This window comes from Carcharhinus amblyrhynchos, chromosome 3 (assembly GCF_965287045.1).
Source record: "Carcharhinus amblyrhynchos chromosome 3, sCarAmb.v2.hapA, whole genome shotgun sequence".
Taxonomy (NCBI): Eukaryota; Metazoa; Chordata; class Chondrichthyes; order Carcharhiniformes; family Carcharhinidae; genus Carcharhinus; species Carcharhinus amblyrhynchos.
The window spans coordinates 118,233,065-118,253,535 of record NC_137326.1 but is presented as its reverse complement, the minus strand read 5'-3'; the positions used below and the strand labels follow the sequence as shown (position 1 = coordinate 118,253,535).

The 20,471-nt window shown below is 38.5% G+C and overlaps 1 protein-coding gene across 17 annotated transcripts in view; it reads left to right on the top strand.

The window, feature by feature from the left end:
- The window catches only part of LOC145341066 (disks large homolog 1), a 353,734-nt gene that overhangs the window by 28,503 nt on the left and 304,760 nt on the right, over positions 1-20,471 (top strand). The window lies entirely within an intron of this gene.

The window sequence follows — 20,471 nt, the reverse complement described above, 5'->3', positions numbered from 1 at the left end:
CAAAAGAAAAATGAGACTGAATTGGTTAACACAGTTTATAGGATCTGCTTATAGTTTTCATGAAGTGGCAGGATGTTTTTTTTTGCTTGCTGGGGTGATGGGGAATTCCTCCTGTCTGTTCTGCAGATTAATGTGCTGCAAAGTTGCAAATATGCTGAATATCTGTAAATTGCTATTGCACTGGGTGGGTATCTGAGATTTAGTGTGAATTTTGAGCAAGAAATGAATGCAGTAATGTTTGAACATCACCTAACTTAATTGCAGTATTAAACTGCACGGTGGCATAGTGGTTAGCACTGCTGTCTCATAGCACCAGAAACCTGGATTCAGATCCCAGCTTGGGTCACTATCTGTGTGAATTCTGCATGTTCTCCCCGTGTTTACCTGGGTTTCCTCCAGATGTTCTGGTTTCCTCCTACAGTCCAAAATTGGACATGCTAAATTCTCTGTATCTGACTAGGATTTTCACAGTAACTAAAGACACTAATAGATAAATCCTAAAGAAAATTATCAGGGATGTAGACAGGAAGCATCTGTTTCCCAACAATTTAAAGTAATTGATGGAGAAATTAGAGGAACATTGAGAAATTTTGCCCAGAGGATAATGGAGGTGGGGGAGATGAACAAAATTGCTTTATGCATTTGGAATACTGTAACCTACAGGGCTCTTGATCATGTGCTGGAGAATGGCAGTAGGGCATAGATTTATTTGACCAACACATTCAGTGGGCTGAATGGCCACACGTTTTTTTCTTAATGAACTTTGTTCCAAGAGTGCAGTAAAATTGGCTGCATTATTCACATTCCCATTAATGTAATTATCCAAAACAGCATGCAATGAGGTTTATTCATGTGCAGGCAAGAGAGGGTTCTGACTGGAATCTTTGCTGTAGTTACTTTGGGAAAGGATTCAAACGCTCGTTCGTACACAGACATGCAGGTTGCTTTTATCCCTCATGAGATGTGGGTTACCCATGCCTAATTGCCTTTGAGAAGATGTGGTGAGCTGCTGCCTTGAATCACTCCTCCAGTCCATGTGGTGTAGGGCCAAACAGTAGTGTTAGGGAGTTCCATCGATAGTAACGGTAGCAATATAATTCTAGTCGGGATGCTATGTGGCTTGTTCGCATGCATTTGCTGCCCATATCCTACTAGGTTGTAGGGGGTCACAAAGTACTGTCAAAGGAGCCTTGGTAAGTTGCTGCACAGTACCCTGCATCTGGCACATGTTGCTACCACTGTGCATTGGTGGATCGTCAAACCAATTAATTTGGCTGTTTTCGTCTGAATGGTATTGAAATTCTTCATTTGTTGTTGGAACTGCATGCATCCAGGCAGATGGAGAATATTCCATGACTTCCACCTTGCAGATGGTGGACAGCTTTGAGAAGTCAGAAGATGAGTTACTTGCTGCAGAATTCCCAGCCTCTGATTTACTGTTGTAGCCCCTATGTGGCTGGTTCAGTTCAGTTTCTGATCAATGGTAATCCCCAGCTGCAAACAGTAGTGTCAGAACCAAATGGCTGCTGGCTTCATGAAGCTGTTGTAGCAATGAGCACCAGAGCACTGATTTAACAGTCGTGTGCATTTTCAAACCTAGCAATTGTGGTTCATAATATTGCTTTGGAAGCTGGATAGATGTCAACTCTAAAACACAAGGTAAGTTTCTAAATTCTCAACAGTAAAACTTGAATTCATGTATTGCATAAGCAACTTGGTGCTTAAAGTCCTTCTTGGGAAGGAATCCTGTTTGTATTCATTGCAAATAAACATCACGTTCAGAGCTTCCTGTGGCATATTCTGTATGTAATACTATTTATAAATAGTTGTAAATCTGAAATTTTGACAGGCTTGCCCCTGTTGCCTGTCACTCAAGACTGGGATAGTTGTCATTATTTTGAGAACTCATTATCTTGTCCCATCATAAGAGTAACAGCATGCCTCACCTTTGATCATAACAGCACAGAAAAGCAAGTAGATATAAGTTTTTAATTAAAGAAGTGGCATTGAGTCTAAAATCTAAGTTGAATTATTGAGAGTGCCAATCAGTTATAAATTGACTGAACATGTCACTTGTGTAGAGGTTTAGTTGCTTTAAATGCAGATGTGCAATTCATGTAACATCAACTGATTTTAAAATCTCTTGTAAAGGCATGTAATCCAAGGTATAAGAATGAACAATTATTTTGCCCAGATGTAGGGAATAGATTTCTCCATATTTAATGTGCGAATATAAATTTAGAAACTGCATTGAAGTTGTATTTTCACAGTAACTTCATTGCAGTGTTAATGTAAGCCTACTTGTGACACTAATAAATTAACTTTTCTATTTCACAACTATAATTATGGAGATTTGAAGTTTCAGTGGTGTTGAGTGGACACCATTGTAGGTTCAGTGCTGTATTTATACTGGTTACTTAAAGTATCCTAATATGGTGCAATTGGACAATGACCAGTTGTCTAACCCATATGAACGTTCCAATATTTGAAAATGCTGGAAAAGATTATCAAGTCTACTGCATAAAGTCATGAAACTTGAAATATCATTGAACAATCCTTTTAATCCACTATTAGCCAAGCAATCTCTCGGGGGAGGCAAAAACACAGATAAACCCCAAAACCAATTTGGGAAATCCACCCTTGCACTCCAACAGTGGTGATATCTAGTCCGGAAGACTGCTTACATTGCCTGATATTTTATCTGTATTTCTGGAAGATGTGGTCACTGCTCCAGCCAGGAACTGGCCAGATTGCCTTTGAAGAATGTGGAGTGACAGTATTTATTGCATAACCTGGCAGTTTGTTCCTTGGGTGTACTAACCTCTGGGAAAAGCAGATCTGTCTAATATGCAACTTGATTCTACCCTTGTATGCATGTCACTGTCTTTCCTAACCTAACAGTAGGTACAAAGGTTCGGCCTTTACCTTTATTTATAAACTTGCAGTAAATCACCCCAAAGCCTACACATCCCAGAAATGAACTTAGGCTTATCGGGGTTTATAAGATTGTTTCAGTTGGTAATCATTCCTGTGCTCCTTTAGAATTTTTGAAGTCTCTAATCATCCATTGTGTGATTGGACCAAAACTGGCTGGAGTATTCTGAATGTGGTTTTACTAACATACTTGTGTAAAGCTAAAATTGTGTATTTTTTTTATATTGAAATTTCAGTTGACTATACCCAAATGGCCTATTTATTTTGGCTGTGACTTCTCAACAATGGTCATACCTCAAGAATTGTGATCTATGTTGCCAATATTCCTTAATTTTAACTGGTTTCAGATCTTTTTCATTTGAAACATATGTATACTTAGTGTTGGTCCTGTACTTTTCTTAACTTTTGTCAAAGTTAAGCTTATTTGTCCAGCACATTAAATCTCCAAACTGGAGTGGAGAGCAATATGTTAACCTGTTGCCTCCCACCTCCAAGCACTTTCCCATTGGTAGATAAACTTTTTTTCCCCAAAACTATTTTTATTCAATTGTGATCAATTAAATAGATGTTCTATGAACCATTATGAAGCTTCTAAATATGTCTTTTTTCCCCCCCCCCAAGGGTTTAAATGTAGAGACTGTTTTACCTACTGGTATATAAGGCAATTATTTTTTTCCACTAGAAAAAGACATTTCATTCTAATAACTTTGCTCTACACTGGTAGCATCTATTGCGAAAGGTTATTCTTTGTCCCCTTGGCCTTTTTTTCACTGCAGGTGGGAGTTAGCCAAGGACATGCTTTGTGATTCTGCAAGGGGATACTTTGTTGACATGACTGACTCACCGTAATGGTCTGCTTATTGAGATCACAGTCAACAGATCTGTGAGCTCATTGTTATCAGTTACATAGTCTCCCACAAACTCGCAAAGTTCCCCTTAAAGCTGTTGAAATGCATTCAGATTCTTAAGAACTACACCTTCACATGGTGGAAGACTTATGTTTTCGTTATACTAAATGTTGTGGTGGCAAGAATGTAACTCCTGGTAGACATGATGTGGGAATGCCGGCGTTGGACTGGCGTAAACACAGTAAAAAGCCTGACAACACCAGGTTTTAGTCCAACCGATTTATTTGATAATACTCTCAAGCTTTCGAGGGGACTGCCTCTTCGTCAGGTGAATGGAGAGTGAATGGAGAACTCTCCATTCACCTGACGAAGAGGCAGTCCCCTCGAAAGCTTGAGAGTATTATCAAATAAATCGGTTGGACTAAAACCTGGTGTTGTCAGACTTTTTACTCCTGGTAGAACCATGCAAGCCACATAACTCTGGAGACAGGAAAGACAAATCCACTGGTCTTCATGATAACGGGTTGATAAAATGCCTTCTGTTATGAAAGCAGTGTTGTAGCCCCTCTATTCAGGAGAAAACAAATACATATTTTAAACCTAACATAATGATACAGCATCAATTGTTTCACATTTAGATATTAGTGATTAAACCCCATTCTTGGCTAAAATGTTTGCTTTTTCCAGTTTGAGTCTGAAATGCATATTGAATATTCAAAGCAGTCTTTTGAAATGATGGGTCCAAGTCCCTAGGATTGTATTATTTGTTAGCTCCTTCAGAAAATGTTCTTAAGAACAAATATTTTTGTGACTGAAGGGGAAATTCATTGGGCTGAGGCAAAACAGTAAATCTTGGAGCCATGCTGGAGAGTTGAATCGCTCACATTGCATTGTAGAGGTAACAGAAAAAACTTTATAGTCAACTGCTAATCATAAAATACGAAGTTTAAGCATCTATAGAATATAATGGAAAGGATATGGATTCTAAATTATTTCTGGGACTCAGCCTGTTGGCTTGTTGAGATCACAGCTATTACGTAACTACTGAATGAATTTGGTGCCCGGTGATGTTTCAAATGTCCACATCTTTCTTTTCATTCTCCATAATTGACATTGCATGATCTGTGCTTGCTAAACTTTTGGAATCCTGTATTAGACTGTTTCCTCTAAGGATGTTTGATAATTGAGACGGTATAATGAGGTAGCAACATTGTTATACCACTTCCAGAGTAGTCAATTATTTTTAAAGGAGCAGTGGGTTTCCTGAATAATTAAAGATAAGTGCACATGCCTGGAATTTCCCTTTTTTTTTGAGGCAGTGTATCGATGAAGAACCAAGTAAGTTCCATCATTGTATTGATTCACTGGAAAAATGATTGGAAGAGAGAAAGTGACTTCAAAGCAAGCAGAATGTTGCTCAATTACGATTCCTTCCACCCACAAACATCAGAAATTGTGATAATGTGGGAGTAGCTGGAACCTTAAGTACATTTTTGAAAGAAATTAAGTGTATTTATAAATAATTGGTGAAATCACAATCTTAAATATGAAATACTGCTCCTTTAACAAATTGGCAAATTGCAAAGTGTTCTCAGTCAAAATCTGTCTACACCAATATGAATAAGCTGGGGTACTGTCCTTTTCAACTTTCCTCTCTTTTCCTTAGAGAAAATTACTGAGCAGGGCTGCTTCTATTGTGAATGATTTGTTTTGATCACTTAATCTGAAACACATCCCATTTGATTAGTTGCTTTGATTAGCATGGCTTGGTTTTGTACTCACTGGACAAAATGTCCTGGTATTGAGAAAAAATTGCCCTCAAGTTGTTTGTGAGCCTGACCAGGTCATATTAAGAGAAGGATTCAAGAAGAGAAAAGAAAAACTCCATCTCTGGAAATGTTTTAACATCTGATGTTGAAAATATCCATCCATTTACTTTCTTTCCTGAACTGTATGTATAGAGTTACTAGAACATGGAATAAAGTCATTTAGCAAGTTGATTCCAAGTTGACTCTCAGTGTAACAGTCCTGGAAGTCCCATTGCCATGCTCTATCCTCATAGCCTGGCATGTTTTCCCCCAAATGATCGTCCAACTTCCTTTTGAAATCATTGCTCATATCCACTTCTAATGCCCCTCCCAGGTTATTACCACCCACTGTATTAAAGTTTTTTCCATGCACTCCCCGCTCCTCTTGCCCAATGTACAGTTTGCTAAGAACAACTGTTTTTCTTTATCTCCCTTACTTGTTACAATCTTTGCTGACTCTATCTGATCTTCCTCAATTTGCTTTCCTCCAAGGAGAACAAGCCAGCTTCTCCAACCCAGTATTTTAGCTGAAACCCTTCATCCCTTGAACCATTCTGACAAGTCTTGTATACGTTCTCTGAAGATCCTGGCATCCTCAGTGTAGTGACCAGAATGGAATGCAATACTTGAGAGGTTGTGGCCTATAGCAGAACTTTATAAAGATTCAGCATAACTTTGCTTCTTTTGTGCCTAATTTATGTGAGGCCTACGATGCTACATGCTTGCTAAGTACGTTCTCTGAATATGTTCTGCCACTTTAAAACCATAAAATTATTATGCAGACAGAGACCATTCAGCCCATCGAGTCTGCATTGAGCAAAATGAGAAAAGAGAAACCAGCTGCTCATTTTAATTCCATTTTCCAGCGCCTGGTTCATGAGCTTGCAGGATCCAGCATTTCAGATTCAGATACAGGCACCTTTTCAAATGAGTTGTATTTCTGCCTCAACCACCAACTTAGGCAGTGAATTCCAGATGTCCACCACCCTCTGGGTGAGAGAGCTTTTCATGTCCCTCTAATCCTTCTATCAATTACCTTAAAGCTGTGTCTTTGGTGATTGACCCCTCAGTGAAGGGAAGCAAGTCTTTCCTGTCAACCCTATTTAAGCGCCTCATCATTTTGGACATATCAATGAGGTAACCCCTTGACATTCCCTGTTCTGAGGAAAACAATCTTGGCCTATCTGGCCCTTTTTCATTTATTCACTTGAGAGCAGTCATTGTTTGTTGCTCCCCATATCTTGAGTTGTGTGCAACAGACCTAAATAAGAGAACATGAGAAATAGAGTGCAGAATGACATTGTATTGAAGAGGAAATCCAAGATCCAGTGATGCAAACAGATCTGTCTGCTCTACAAAAATGTTCCTGTGAAAGGTGATGGTGAGTGGCACACAGCTATCTTGCCAATAAATGACAGGTTGAAATGTTTTGGCACTTAAAAGTTTATATTGATTATCATTGTCGACCATATTGTGTTCCAGGATTTCTTTATACTAGAATTCAAAAATATTTGTGCGAGACCAGCACTCCTTTTTAAGTGAACTCCACCACAACAGTTGAGTGAATAGTGTGACTGTCTTAAGGGTCTGAAAATATTCTCTTTCCTTTCTATGTTTTTCTTGGACAGGTTGCAGCAGAAGATGTCGGTGGTTCTGATATATAGTAGTAGAGGAATGAATGTAAAATACTCTATTTTGACTTCAGTTCGACTTTCATCCAGCGAAGAAACAGAGTTGAAGTGATTTATTTTTTCCTTTTTGACCAAATTCAGAATGGAGAATTTTACTTTTACACAAAGTTGAAACTAACTAAAGTATTGATGCATTTTATTCGCCTTTTCTTCTCCCCATAAAAGGGTTCTGTGTTCTAGAAATAGATGCAATTGTCAAAAAATAAAGCTAGGTACAAAGAAAGATATAGGGAGAGAGGAAGAAACCAATATCATTCTTTGGCTGACTGATTTGTATGTGTCCCTGCCCTTTGCAATGTTGCATTCCCTGGTGGGATATGTTTTTGTGCAGGCTGAGCTGGAGAGCAGCATGAAACACTACTGCATGTGGTCTGTCTAAACTGGAAGCTGACTACACAGATGGCAATAACTCCTTAGTTGTTCAGTAATGGCTGTGTGGAACTAAATTGCGACCACCATTCTATCAATCTAATATGAGAATTGTTATCTTATTTCATCTTGGTATCTGGATGAATTTGTTTTTACTGAATTTTGCTTCTGCATGGTATAACTAATGGCAATCTGAAATCCAGAAGTGGATTGGCAGAAACTTCCTCTGAGCCAATGTAGGTCAGCAAACACGAGAGAGAAGTGAAAAGGGGTTGGTGTAAGTTAGGACATAGTCAAAGAGATTTGGATGACCTCAGTTATGGGGTGCTGGGTAACGTGGGAAGTCCCTGCTGCAAACTGCATTTCCTTGTCAGTGATTACACCCCTCCAACTGGCCACTGTTGAGTTTGAACTTGACTGATTGCAACCCTTGGTGGCATTTTTGTATCCAACGTGACATTTAACTACATATTGGGTTCATCACTAAGACCACAGATGGTTCGACTTTGCCATGCCCCAGCTCATCTCCTGGAACCCTTATTCATGTGTTTGTTCCCACTGGGTTCAACTATTGGTCTCCCACATTCTTTACCCACCCCCTCCTTGAGATCATTCCAAATCTCTTTGACTGTGTCCTTACTTGCACCAACCCTTTTTCATTTCTCCCCTTGTTGCTGATCTACATTGGCATCCTATTTAGCAACGTCTTGATTTTAAAATTCTCAGCCTTGTTTTCACCTTATTCCATGGCATCACTCCTCCTATTTCTCTATCTGCTCCAGACTTTCAACCCTCTGAAATATCAGCATGCACTTAAATCTGATCTCTTGAACTTCCTGATTTTAGCACTATCAGTTGCCCAAGCCCTGAGCTCTAGCATTTTTTCCTTGCACCTTCCTGCCTTTGTACCAGTCTCTCTCCCTTTGTATTGATGTCAGATTTTGTTTAATAATGCTTCTGTGAAGAGCTTTTGACTTTTTATGACAGTAAAGGTGCTACATGAATATAAACTGTTGATGTAATTCTCCTACAAGCAGCAATTGTTATGCAACTGACCATTGGAAAGCTCTTTCTCGGCGAGATAGGGGATGTGAGGGAGGTGGTAGTGGTGATGGAGTAGGGAGTGGTGGCTAGCTGGGTGGTTTGAACCTGAGATTGATTGACTGACTCCTCATGCTAAGTTTGCTGCTTGAATTTGAAATTTAAGAAAAGACTCTTCTTTTGGGACATTTTTTAACTGAAAATGTATTGGTGATCTGAGGTTTTTGCACATGTTGTTCTGTAATTGATTACTTGTGTACAAGAATGTCCTCAGGTAACTTGTCCTCTAATTTCCTTCTCTTCCCAACTAAATGTTTCCAAAATGTTAAGCAATTGAAATTAGGTGTGACAATTGATTCTTGAATTTTGACATCTTTAATTTGTTCAATCTTAGTTATAATGATTTGTGGTTATATAACACTTTTAATGTTGAAAAATGGTTTGGCAGCATGGTGGCACAGTGGCTAGCACTGCTGCTTCACTGTGCAATGGACCCAGGTTTGATTTCTTCACCTTCGATAACTATGTGGAGTTTGCACATTCTGCCCATGTCTGCGTGGGTTTTCTCCATGTGCTCTGCTTTCCTTCCGCAGTCCAAAGATGTGCACGTTATATGATTGACCATGGTAAATTGCCCCTTAGTGTCTAAGATTGCAGTTAAAGGGTGTGGGTCTTGGTAAGATGGTTTTTCGGAGAGTTGAAGACGGGATGGGTCAAATGGCGGCCTCCTGTATCATAAGAATTGGTTGCTATGGTGGAATGATCTGCCAACTAGTATGAACTGGAAGTGATGGCAATGATGGAGAATGTTGCAGGGATAAGATGGGGGGTGGGGGGGAGGGGAAAGAGCTGAAGGAAGAGGATGAGGTTTTCAAATTGGCTTTCTTGAGACTCAGGAAATCTGTGTAGGTCAGTAAGTTTGGGGGGTGATGACCAAGCAAGGCTTATTATAATGTCAGCAAGAAGGAATTGAAAAATGAGGTTAATGGCAAAGGCATTCGTTGAAATGAGGTATGAATGAAGATGGACAAATGTTGTGAAGGTGAGTACTCTTAAGAAGGATAGATTATGGGGTTTGAAGTTCAGCTCTTGGATAAACTGGAGATCAACTTTGCATTTTGCCTGAATGAGCAGCTAAGGAATGGATACAGTTAATGGCAACAGTTTGGCGTTCTTGCACAGGCTGAGAATGATACCACCTCCACAACATGTCGGGCAATCTGTCATTTTAAAAAAAAAATCTACTGAGATCAAGGGATATGGTGGGGTTATCAAGCTAGGAGAAAAGAAAGCATCTCACCTTAATCGCAGTTTACCATTTTGTTAGCATGGGTGGGGTGACTGGAAAGGGAGATGGAGCAGTTTTTAAAATGCGTCTAAGATTCTCGTTAATCCCATTTCTTTTGCTTTAAAACTGTTTCTGCCTTACATTCTTCAGAGAAACCAAAATGATCAGGGCACAATATTATAGTCCAAGGATTTGATTTTTTTTTGAGGCAGTGCTGTAGCTTGACTTGTCCTCATGTAAGTTAACTTCTTGAAAGAACTTCTGTCCATGGACTGAATCCTGATCAGTTACTAAATTACATCCTTGTTAGAAGGGCTGACCAAGCAGGCTAGTGATAGACTACTGCAGATGCACTAGCAATCACTTGTAGAGAGAAAAGGTTTTGAGTAATAAGGAAATTAATTTTTGTAAGCCGCAATTTTTTTTGTCTTGCCAAAACTGAACAACAATTTTCCATTGATTCGCAATGCTTCTATTTTTGCACTTATTTCAAAACCAAATATTTAAAATGTACGTTGTTTAAAAAAAGTTAAAATTGTGAAAACTGTCAAATCAAGCAATATAATTGTAATGTTAAAGTTGCAATTGTCATTTTTTTTCTCTATTGTGGAAAAATGTTAGATTACCTTCATGCCAACACTTGGTCCGCCAAGACTAGTAACAGAACTCTTTTATTTGGACATAGAATATTTATCTTTAGGTTCAGACTTGAAAGTTGACTTGTTTTAAGTGCTTTAAGTTGTCTAAACTGAGACTGTTTGTAAAACATACCAACTATATGTTAATAAAGGACTATTTAAGTATTCTCTTGTGGAACTTAAAACATGTTAAGATTTGATACTGAAATACTGTGTGTACTGTTTTTGTCCTGTGTTAGTGGACATGATCTAAAAGCTTCTGCACTATTTGATTCTAAAGTCTAATACAATTATTGTTCATCAAGAGAGTATATGAATATCTGTACTACGTGCTTCATGCCATACATGTGTGTAATTATGGAATCAAGTGGCCGGTCAAGGTTAAATTATGGGCTTGGATGTGGTGCTCCTGAATTGATTTGGTAGTTAATGTGCATGTACTGTTTCATTTATAAAAGTGCAGAAACCATACATCATGCATAATATATTGAAGTATTTCAGTTAAATTTCTTCGGAGTTTAAATATGTTTATGAATAGCAGGGTTCAAATTTCATTTGTATGTTTTATGCTGTTTCAGATGCATAAATTAACCCCTCTGAATGTCCAACTTTTTTGAGCATTTAAAGGACATCAGTGGTTAGCACTGCTACCTCAACATCAGCTCCCCCCACCCCACCCAATGTATGCATGTTTTTCCTTGGGGTGCTCCACTTTCCTCTCTGACTGAAAGACATGCTGGTGCATTGGCCATGCTCTGTGTACCCAAACAGGCATTAGAGTGTGGCCACTAGGGGATTTTCACAGTAACTTCATTGCGTTAATGTAAGCCTATTTGTGACTTAAACTTTTAACATTGCCTTCTCTGATCTTTTTATCACTTGCTATATTATGGGTAAATCGTTGGGCAGATGACAGACTCTTGGAATTCTGGAACATCGGAAGCAGTTGAGTATCTGAGTGAAATTCCTTTCTTCTATCTTCTATACATCACTGCTTAACGAAATCCTTGTATACATTGGATGTGTTATTTATTGCTTCTTCTTTGGAGAAGTTTATTGCACCTGATCATGTCAAAGGTGCATTGTTGATATCTGAAATAATTAATGCAATCCAAATAAAAAAGGAAGAGAATTTTGCATGAGCATGTTTCCACAGTAGCTAATTAGCTTGGGTGTAATGTTTGCAAATGCACCTAGAAGTGGGCTTGCAAAAACCAAATCAATGCTGGATCCCACATCCAAATACAGGGTTAATTTTAACCAGCTATCTGTTTAAGATGTTTGAATGTTTAAGTGACTGGATTGTTCGCACTATTATTTTTCTTCCCCAGTCGCACCACTAATGACTTTTTACATTGGCCTACAAATTAGTGGTGGTTTCTCTTGGGCTATTCCTGTGTAATGCGGTTGATTGCACAGTGGTAGTGAGTAAGAAGCCTCACCTTTTATACTTCCCAACATGAGCAGCAAAATTGCTGACGTAAGAGGTGGCTTAAAGTGAGCAATCAAACTTTCTCTCATTGCATGGGTGAGGGAATGGCTCATAAATCTTCAATATTATGCAATGCTGCAATAAGGTCTAAAGGCAGAGACGTGAAATAAGTCTGTGTATTCGGTAAGCTTGCAATGTCTTTTCAGCCTTATATTTTGTGCAAGTCCAAATGAAGCATTGTGTACCCATAGTGAATGATGCTGTTCAACTTTTATACCAAAAAGAGTTTTGTGTACTTGACTTACTAGTCTGATATAAGGAAAAAATCTGAATTCTTCTGATGTGCAGTTGTGTATTCTGTATACGTGAATAAAGTATTATTTCTCCAAGATGTATGCTTCAGGTGAAATTTGTTAGTCCTATCTGGTGCTTACATTTACACTCTCAGATCCTTTAGTGATTTAATATACTTGCCATTGGTCACATTGCCAGTAAGGACACATGGATTCTAGCCACCTTGCTAAATCTACAGTCTTCACTGTCATATTTGGTTTCATGAGCAAAGATCTGCAGCTTGCTGACCTATCTTAAGTCAGGTTCTTGTAGTGTGTACTGTTGAATAGGATTCCGGCAAAGCTATGTAACTTGTAAGTTAGTACTCCCTGTACAGCCATTGCAGCTCTGTTCTAGATTTACTGCCCACATTTATTTGCTATTGTGTTGCTGTGTCCTGTACTTGCACCTGAACTGTTCATTTAATTAACACATTTACAAAATAGCAAGAAAAGAAAAATGCATGGATGTTTTCAAGAGCTCAGTGTGTAAAATCTCTTAAATGGGATTGTGACAGTAGTCTGAAATGATTATTGTGGTATTTGGCTGAAGGTCATATCAGGTGAGTAAGCCTGACTTCACGCCCTGCCACACACTGCACCCAAACAAAAGGAAGGTTGTTCAGTGCTATTATTTATAAGCTTTCGTGATGAAGAACAACATTAACTTACACATTCCACCTTTGGACACTTAACTAATGCAATACTTTGGTATTCCATTGCTCAGTACTATGGAATGATAGAATGTGGTTTTCCTCCTGAGCACCAAGAGATTCTGATTTTATATGTTGCTTTTGAGGAAGGACAGTGATGGGAAATCAAAACAAACTATTTTTGTTCGGCTATCATCAGAAGAGCTTTTTTTTTTCTAGAGGTAGATGCCAGTTACTATGAGTATTCATGTTGTAGGAAAATGATACTTAATTATTTTTCCCCCCCAAAGCTCAATGGAATTCTAAGTGCAACTTGCAATGACGCTTATTTCCTTTAGCATTGAAAATAGAGGAACGAACTTGGTCTGATAAGTGATGGGTATCCTGAATTATGCATTCTAGGAAGGAATGCTCATTTTAAGGGCAATTCGGTCTTGGCAAAACAGATTGCAGTTCAGCTTCTTAAGTAGCCTTTTATGTACAGTTGATTGAGTAGGTCATCCATGTCCTGACAGAAATGACTAATTTTTTTAATAAACTGACATGTGATTTATTGTTATTGCAGTTCAATTCATTTCTCTTTTGACTTGCCATTTCCTTGAATTCTTAGTTAAATTTTGTGGGCAGTAGTTTTCCTTGATAAGGTATATTCAATGAAAAGGCTTGTCTGCTCAAGTCATCGTCTAATTGCAACCAGGTCCAATGATTCAGCTGCATTATGGCCTGATCATATACTTAATCAAAACGTTGTTTAACTTTTTATAATCCCATCGCTAGTTTGCAATCATTTCAAGGCAAAACATAATTGAGGACTGCAGACAGCTATTGAGTAACTTGCACAGAATCCAATTTACTTTTTCCTCAACTTTGCATTCGCCTAATTTTCTTAGATCCAAAATGAGTTTTTATCTCCATAGTAACAGTTTGATTGTATTTTTCACTAAATTTCAACTCTCAACCTAATGGGCATCCTGTGCCATCCAGCAACAGTAGTATAATGGCAACATCACTGGATTAGCAATCTAGATCCCCAGACAAATGCTTTGGCATCAGTTCCCAATCCCACTGTGGCTGTTGAAGTTTTAAATTCAATAAATAAATCTGGAATTGAATAGCTAGCCTCAGTTGTGATAACCATGGTTGATTAATTAGGAAATTCAGATGAATTTTTACAACAGTGTTATTGAGGGACCTTGCCTGAAGAAGTGACAGCCACTTCTTATGAAAGAATACAATTTAAAAAGTGCCACTAGTGATGGTACGATATAATGATTGGAGATTGGAATCCAAACACATTGGAGGGTAGTTAATGTAAGCCCACTTTCAAAAAGGGAGGTCGAGAGAAAATGAGGAACTATAGACTGATGAGCCTAACGTTGATACTGGGGAAGTTGCTACAGTCCATTATCAAGGATTTCGTAACTCAGCATTTGGAAGGCCTTTACAAAATCAGACAAAGTTAGCATGGGTTTATGAAAGGGAAATCATCCTTGATGAATCTATCGGAATTTTTTTGAGGATGAATCTAGTAGAGTTGGCTGAGGAGAACCAGTGCATGTGGTTTATTTAGACTTTCAGAAGGCTTTCAGCGAGGTCTCGCTTAACAGACTACTATGTAAAGTTAAAGCTCATGGGATTGCAGATAATGTCTCGATGGATAGCAAGCTAGTTAGCAGATAGAAAGCAAAGAGTTGGCATGAATGGGTCTTTTTTTTTGGATTGGCAATCAGTGACTAGTGGGGTTCTGCAGGGATCTGTGCTAGGACCCCAGCTGTTCACGTATTAATGATTCAAAGAGGGAGCTGAATATATTATCTCAAATTTGCTGATGATACGAAGTTGGGAGGGTGAGCTGTGAGGAGGATGCAGAGATGCTTTGGCACGATTTGGACAGGATGTGTGTGTGGGCATCTGCCTGGCAGATGCAGTATAACATAGGAAAGTTATCCACTAAGGTAGCAATAATAGGAAGACAGATTCATACTTGAATGGGTGTAAATTGAGAGGTGGATACTCAGTGAGACCTTGGAGGTACTGTGCATCAGTCACTGAAAGTAAGCACACAAGTGCAGCAGGCAGTAAAGAAGGCAAATGGTATGTTGGCCTTCATAACGAGAGGGTTTGAGGGTAAGGATGTTTTGTTGCAATTGTATAGGGTATTGGTGAGGCCACACCTGGAGAATTGTGTGCAGTTTTGATGTCCTTGCTATGGAGGGAGTACAGTGAAGATTTACCAGGCTGATTCCTGGGATGGCAGGACCAAATATAAGGAGAGACCAAGTCTAACAGTAGCTTCAGAGGGAATGTTCACAATGGTGGAGAAGTCCAGAACTGGGGATCATGGTTTGTGGATAGGAGGTAAACCTTTTAGAACGGAGGTGAGGAGAGATTTCTTCAATCAGAGGGTAATGAATGTGTGGAATTCATTACCACAAAATAATTGAAGCCAAAACGTTGTATGATTTTGAGAGTAAATCAGATATGGCTCCGGGGCTGAAAGAATCAAGGGATATGGGGGAATATCCTGATCAAGGGATCAGGATATTCAGTGATCAGCCATGATCAAAATAATGGCAGAGAAAGCTCGAAGGACCAAATAGCCGCCATCTCCTAGTTTCTAACTTAATATTGCTGTCCAAAATGTTAGTGAATAATTGGTCACATACATTCTGCCCTTAATTTTTGTGCCCTTTTTTAACTTCATTTGCATGTCATTCTTCCTACTTTTGGACAAAGTGCCTTGATATATTTTAAAAAAATCTGTGCAATGATGCATTTCAAATTTGCTTCACATGGAAGGTATCAATCCTGTATCATCCTTCAGGTACTCCTGTTATGTGATATTAAAGATTGATATTTGCAGTTTAACCATGTGGATGATTTGAGACAAGCTGGCCTTGCAACACTAAAATTGATGAATCACACAGTGCTTTTGATCAGCCGCTCAATATCTGTCTTCAATTTGTATTAAATCCAAATAAATTTTTATAGTAAGAATGCTAATTTATTGCGATTTGATTGAAGAATTCTTCTGGACCTGGCTATCTGATGACCATAGTCTTTGTTTATGCAGGGCACAGTGTAGGTTGAGATATATTTTGGCATGTGGGCAAAATGATCTTTTGACTTGCCCCATGGTGTCCTGGCTGTTGTATCAAATGCTGACCCCTAGATCAGGGCTGGGTGGCCCAATATTGACTTGATATGTTCCTTGATTATGTACCAAGGAACCCTGTATGCTTGATTAAAAAATCTGAAATCATTGTCAATTTTGCAGTGTTCAGCTGTTGCAAATTTATTGCTAATTGACCAGCTCTGCTAAATTAAGATGTAATTGTATAATTAAATATAGTATCTCCAAGCTACATTAAATAAAGATTACATTTGATACCTAACAAAATTTTTGTTCTGTTCGCTGCCTCGACCCTCTTCCCTTCTCTTACACGCATCATTCCCTCTCCACAAAGTCCCAGTTAATAGCCAAGTTCCGTAACTGAATTTTGGAAGGACATTTGAATTCGTGCTTTATTTCGGTTTCTGGTTACTTGGGTGGGCCCCTAGGTTTCTCCAGTGAGGTTGCCTTGTTTTCATAATGCCTCCTTGTCGGTACATTTATGATTTACTTACTGAAGGAGTTGCATCATTTTGGTGGTGCTTCTGCCAGATTGCACTGGGCAATAAGATCGGCAAATGAGTTAACCGCAGGCAGGTGAGTGGTTAGCTCCATGTGATCTTAGACCAATTCAGGCATCAATGCTTTAGAGGCGCTAACCTGTACAAATTGAGTTGTCAGAAATTTATTGCTATAATGTATGAAACTTGATCTGTTCCCTCATGTCTGAGATTATGAATCTTATACTGATAGGAATGTCTGACCTCCTGCATTGCTTGGTTGAGAAATTATATCTGATATCTTACCAAAAAGTTGTAATATTTTCTGAAGCTTTAAACTATCTATATATTCCATTAACCATTTGCTCCGTAAGCATGGTTTTCCTCCTCCTTGTTATTGTAAATGTAGCACTCTGAAAGTTCATGCTACCAAATAAACCTGTTGGACTTTAACCTGATGTGAGACTTCTTACTATGTCCACTCTAGTCCAACGTCAACATCTCTGCATGATTGTTTCAAATCCGGATGATTCTACCAGAGCTTTTGCACTTGTTCGTCTTCAATTACATTCAAACATTGTTGCACTGTCCAGTAACTTGTTTTCAAATTAATTCTAGTCAAACTTTACATTAGAATTTTTACAAATTATCAATGTAACTAAGTATTTTCAGTTTGGGGTGCAGGTAATTTTTTTGTTTTGAATTTGTTATTTTATTAATTAATGAAGCTAGCTACCTAATTTGGTGATGGAGCCAATCAGTGCACTGCTAATAGGAGATGCAGTATATCAATGTGCAGCAACTGCCACGTGTAGAGGCAGTGCTGTGAGCCAATCATCAGCTTTCATCTTTTAAATAGGTCTGACTTTTTAGGTGCCAGATTTGGATATTCTGTCTTTTCTTTACCCAGTCACAGTCTCCAGTTTTAAATCTTCCCCTCCTGCCTCCTTTTAAATCCACATAGATTGTTCCATTGAATAGAAGTTAATTATTTTGCAGACAGCTAATACTTGCATCCGTTTACTACACAATTCGCTTTTCTTAAATCCTCGGGTACTAACTGGGATCAAAGTATGAGGCAAATAAAGCTTTCCATTGAGCTGGTTGGAAGACGCATAGTTGTATACAGTGACATGAAGTGGATGGGCTGAGTGGGTTAATGAAGCAGCAGAGGTGGGAGTTGTGGTTGCTAACCATTGCAGATAACTCGGTGTCTCCTCCGCATTTCTCGCTGCTGCTGTATAAATTTTAACCCTGTAGATTGGGATAACTACAGCATCAAGTGGATGGCTTTTGAAGCCTTTTATATACTGTGCTGCTAAGGAACAAGCGAACAGCCATGCATGCTCTGGCTTGCATTGTAAGCCCACAGCAATAGTATCTGCTACAAGTTTGATTCTTTTAACCTCCACTGGGTCTTTATTTCTCATCTTTTCTTAAAATCTCCTGGTATTCCTGTGGGGCCATTGAAAGTTTAAAGGAACAATGAATTGTTGATTTTAAAAAAAATGCTGTAGGTGTTCGTAGGATGGACTGCCTTTGTATTGTAACAACAAAGGTAAGCATTTTCTGAGTTATGTTTAATGAGCAAGTTCTGTTTCTATTGAAATTTCTTGTCTCTTGTGCCCTTTTATTATATACGTGTGTATATATATTATGGTCAGGTACATGTTGCAACAAATTTTCAAAGAGCTTATGATCTTTATTTTGGCTGATGCTATTTGATTATATATGTAACAGTCTTCCTCCTTCTGCCCTTTTAGAACTGTTAAGACTGTTGTCAACACCTGTCATCGGCTATTAATCTTCAGTGACTGGGTTGGGAAAACTTGAGCAAGAGCAAATTGGGTTCAAATTCCTTGACCATTGGTGTGAATCAGTACAATGTGCTGTAAAGCAGCGCAGCAATTGGATCTGTGTGCTAGTAAAAGGGCATGTTCTGTTTTAGCTTATCCTTGAATTGTTTGGCAGGTTTTTTATGAAACATCAGTGTGTTGAATAAAGCTTTGTCATCCATTCTTAAAAGACCCTAACTGCATGTATTTTGTGAATCGGAGATCATTATACCAGCAGCTTTAACTAAACTGCGGTATGTTCCAGCTATTAAAGCTGGAATATTATTGAAATAAGGTGAGAAGTGGTTGTATATGAGGCTAGTGCATGATCTTGTGCAAATGAGATTTAAAGCATGTCATGAGCAATTCATTGCTGATATGTGGGTGGAACCCCCCCACCCACCAACCCCATATGAATGTCGAATACAGGTAGAGTATTGAGCTCCTTAGCATTGCAGCAGCCATGGAAACTGCCCAAAAAAGCTGCTTGGTGATGTATGTTTTTGTTTCCTTCCGTATAACATTATGCTTTTATCAATATTCGTCTACTAAAGTCAAATACTGAAGCTGCTTTTGATGTCTGACATGTTCATACAGGCTTAAAAAAAATATTGAATGTTGCCATTTAAATTTATTAATTTTTTTTCTGTAATTTGCATGATGTTTTAGAATTTATAATAGCTCTGAAATGACTGGAGGTTATTTTGCGCTTGTTTTTCTGCATGATTGCATTATAGTTTTTATACAGTTTTCTTTCTGTTTCTCATGCAACTTAGGTTTGGAGCTTTTATGGTACTCTTAATTGTTGGGTCATAATTAACTAAACTAAACTTTTGGTGTGTTTTTGAATTCAGCAATATTTTGATTGTCTCTGCATGCGAATTGATATTTCCAGGATACTGCATTATCTGTTGACTTTTTCCTTAATGGAAATTAAATTCAACAATAAGGCAATTTGAACCATCACGCTCCTGCTTCTGGTATTTCAACTTGTGATCATTTCAGTTGCACTTTGGATTTTACTAATATCTTTGGTTCCTGGCTAGCCATTCCAAATATTTATTGTCCTTTTTCATTCAACGAAATGTTTCCTAATACTCGCTACAAAATATATTTATTTTACTTAAGGTTCATTTGCTGTCCTGCCTTAAACTAATATTTTGGGTTAGCGTTACATTATGTCACCTAATGTTTCATTGAGCTTGCTAATTAACCACCACATCTGGACCATTGAGTTTAAGCTTTTACAACTCCTCTTTTCAGTTAGGACCCTTCTTATTCTTTGTGCTCTTTGCAATGCATGTGGATCCTTCATTTGGAACAGAGGAGTACATAATATGAAATATCTCAGGAAAGAGCAGAAGTGCCTTTTGGTGATTGCACGTGCCATGTTCAAAAGATAATGTGTAATTGGAACTGTCCTTGCACCAATTTGCATTTATATAGCACCTTTCCATGTAGTAAAGCATAACATGCATTTTCACAGGAGCATTGTTAAAATTGGACACTTGACTATGGGACAATGTGAGTGCTGATTAAAAGCTTAGAGATAGAAACATCTGAATTGTGGAGTTGCATGAAGCGAAATGATGGAGCAAGGTTATGGAGAAGTTTGGAAACGGAACTGAAAATTTTTAAATCGAGGCATTGCTGGGCCAGGAGAGAAAGTTGGTGAGCACAGGGGTAATATGTGCACGTGAATCAGTGAGGGTTGAGAAACAGGCAGCTGAGTTTTGGATGAATTTAAGTTTATCTAGAATGCAGATGGAATACCAGCCAGTAGAGCACCTGAAAAGATGAATATTGAGGTAGTGGAGGCATGTTACAAGTGTTTCAGCAGTCAATGACTTGAGACTGGGACAGAGACAGGAATAAGTGGTCTCGACAATGGTGCATTGATTGATCAGGTGCTCATCTGAGCCAAATATGATGCCAGGGTTCTAAGAAGCCTGGTTTAGCTTCAGTTGCAAAATAGAAGGCAGGAGTCAGT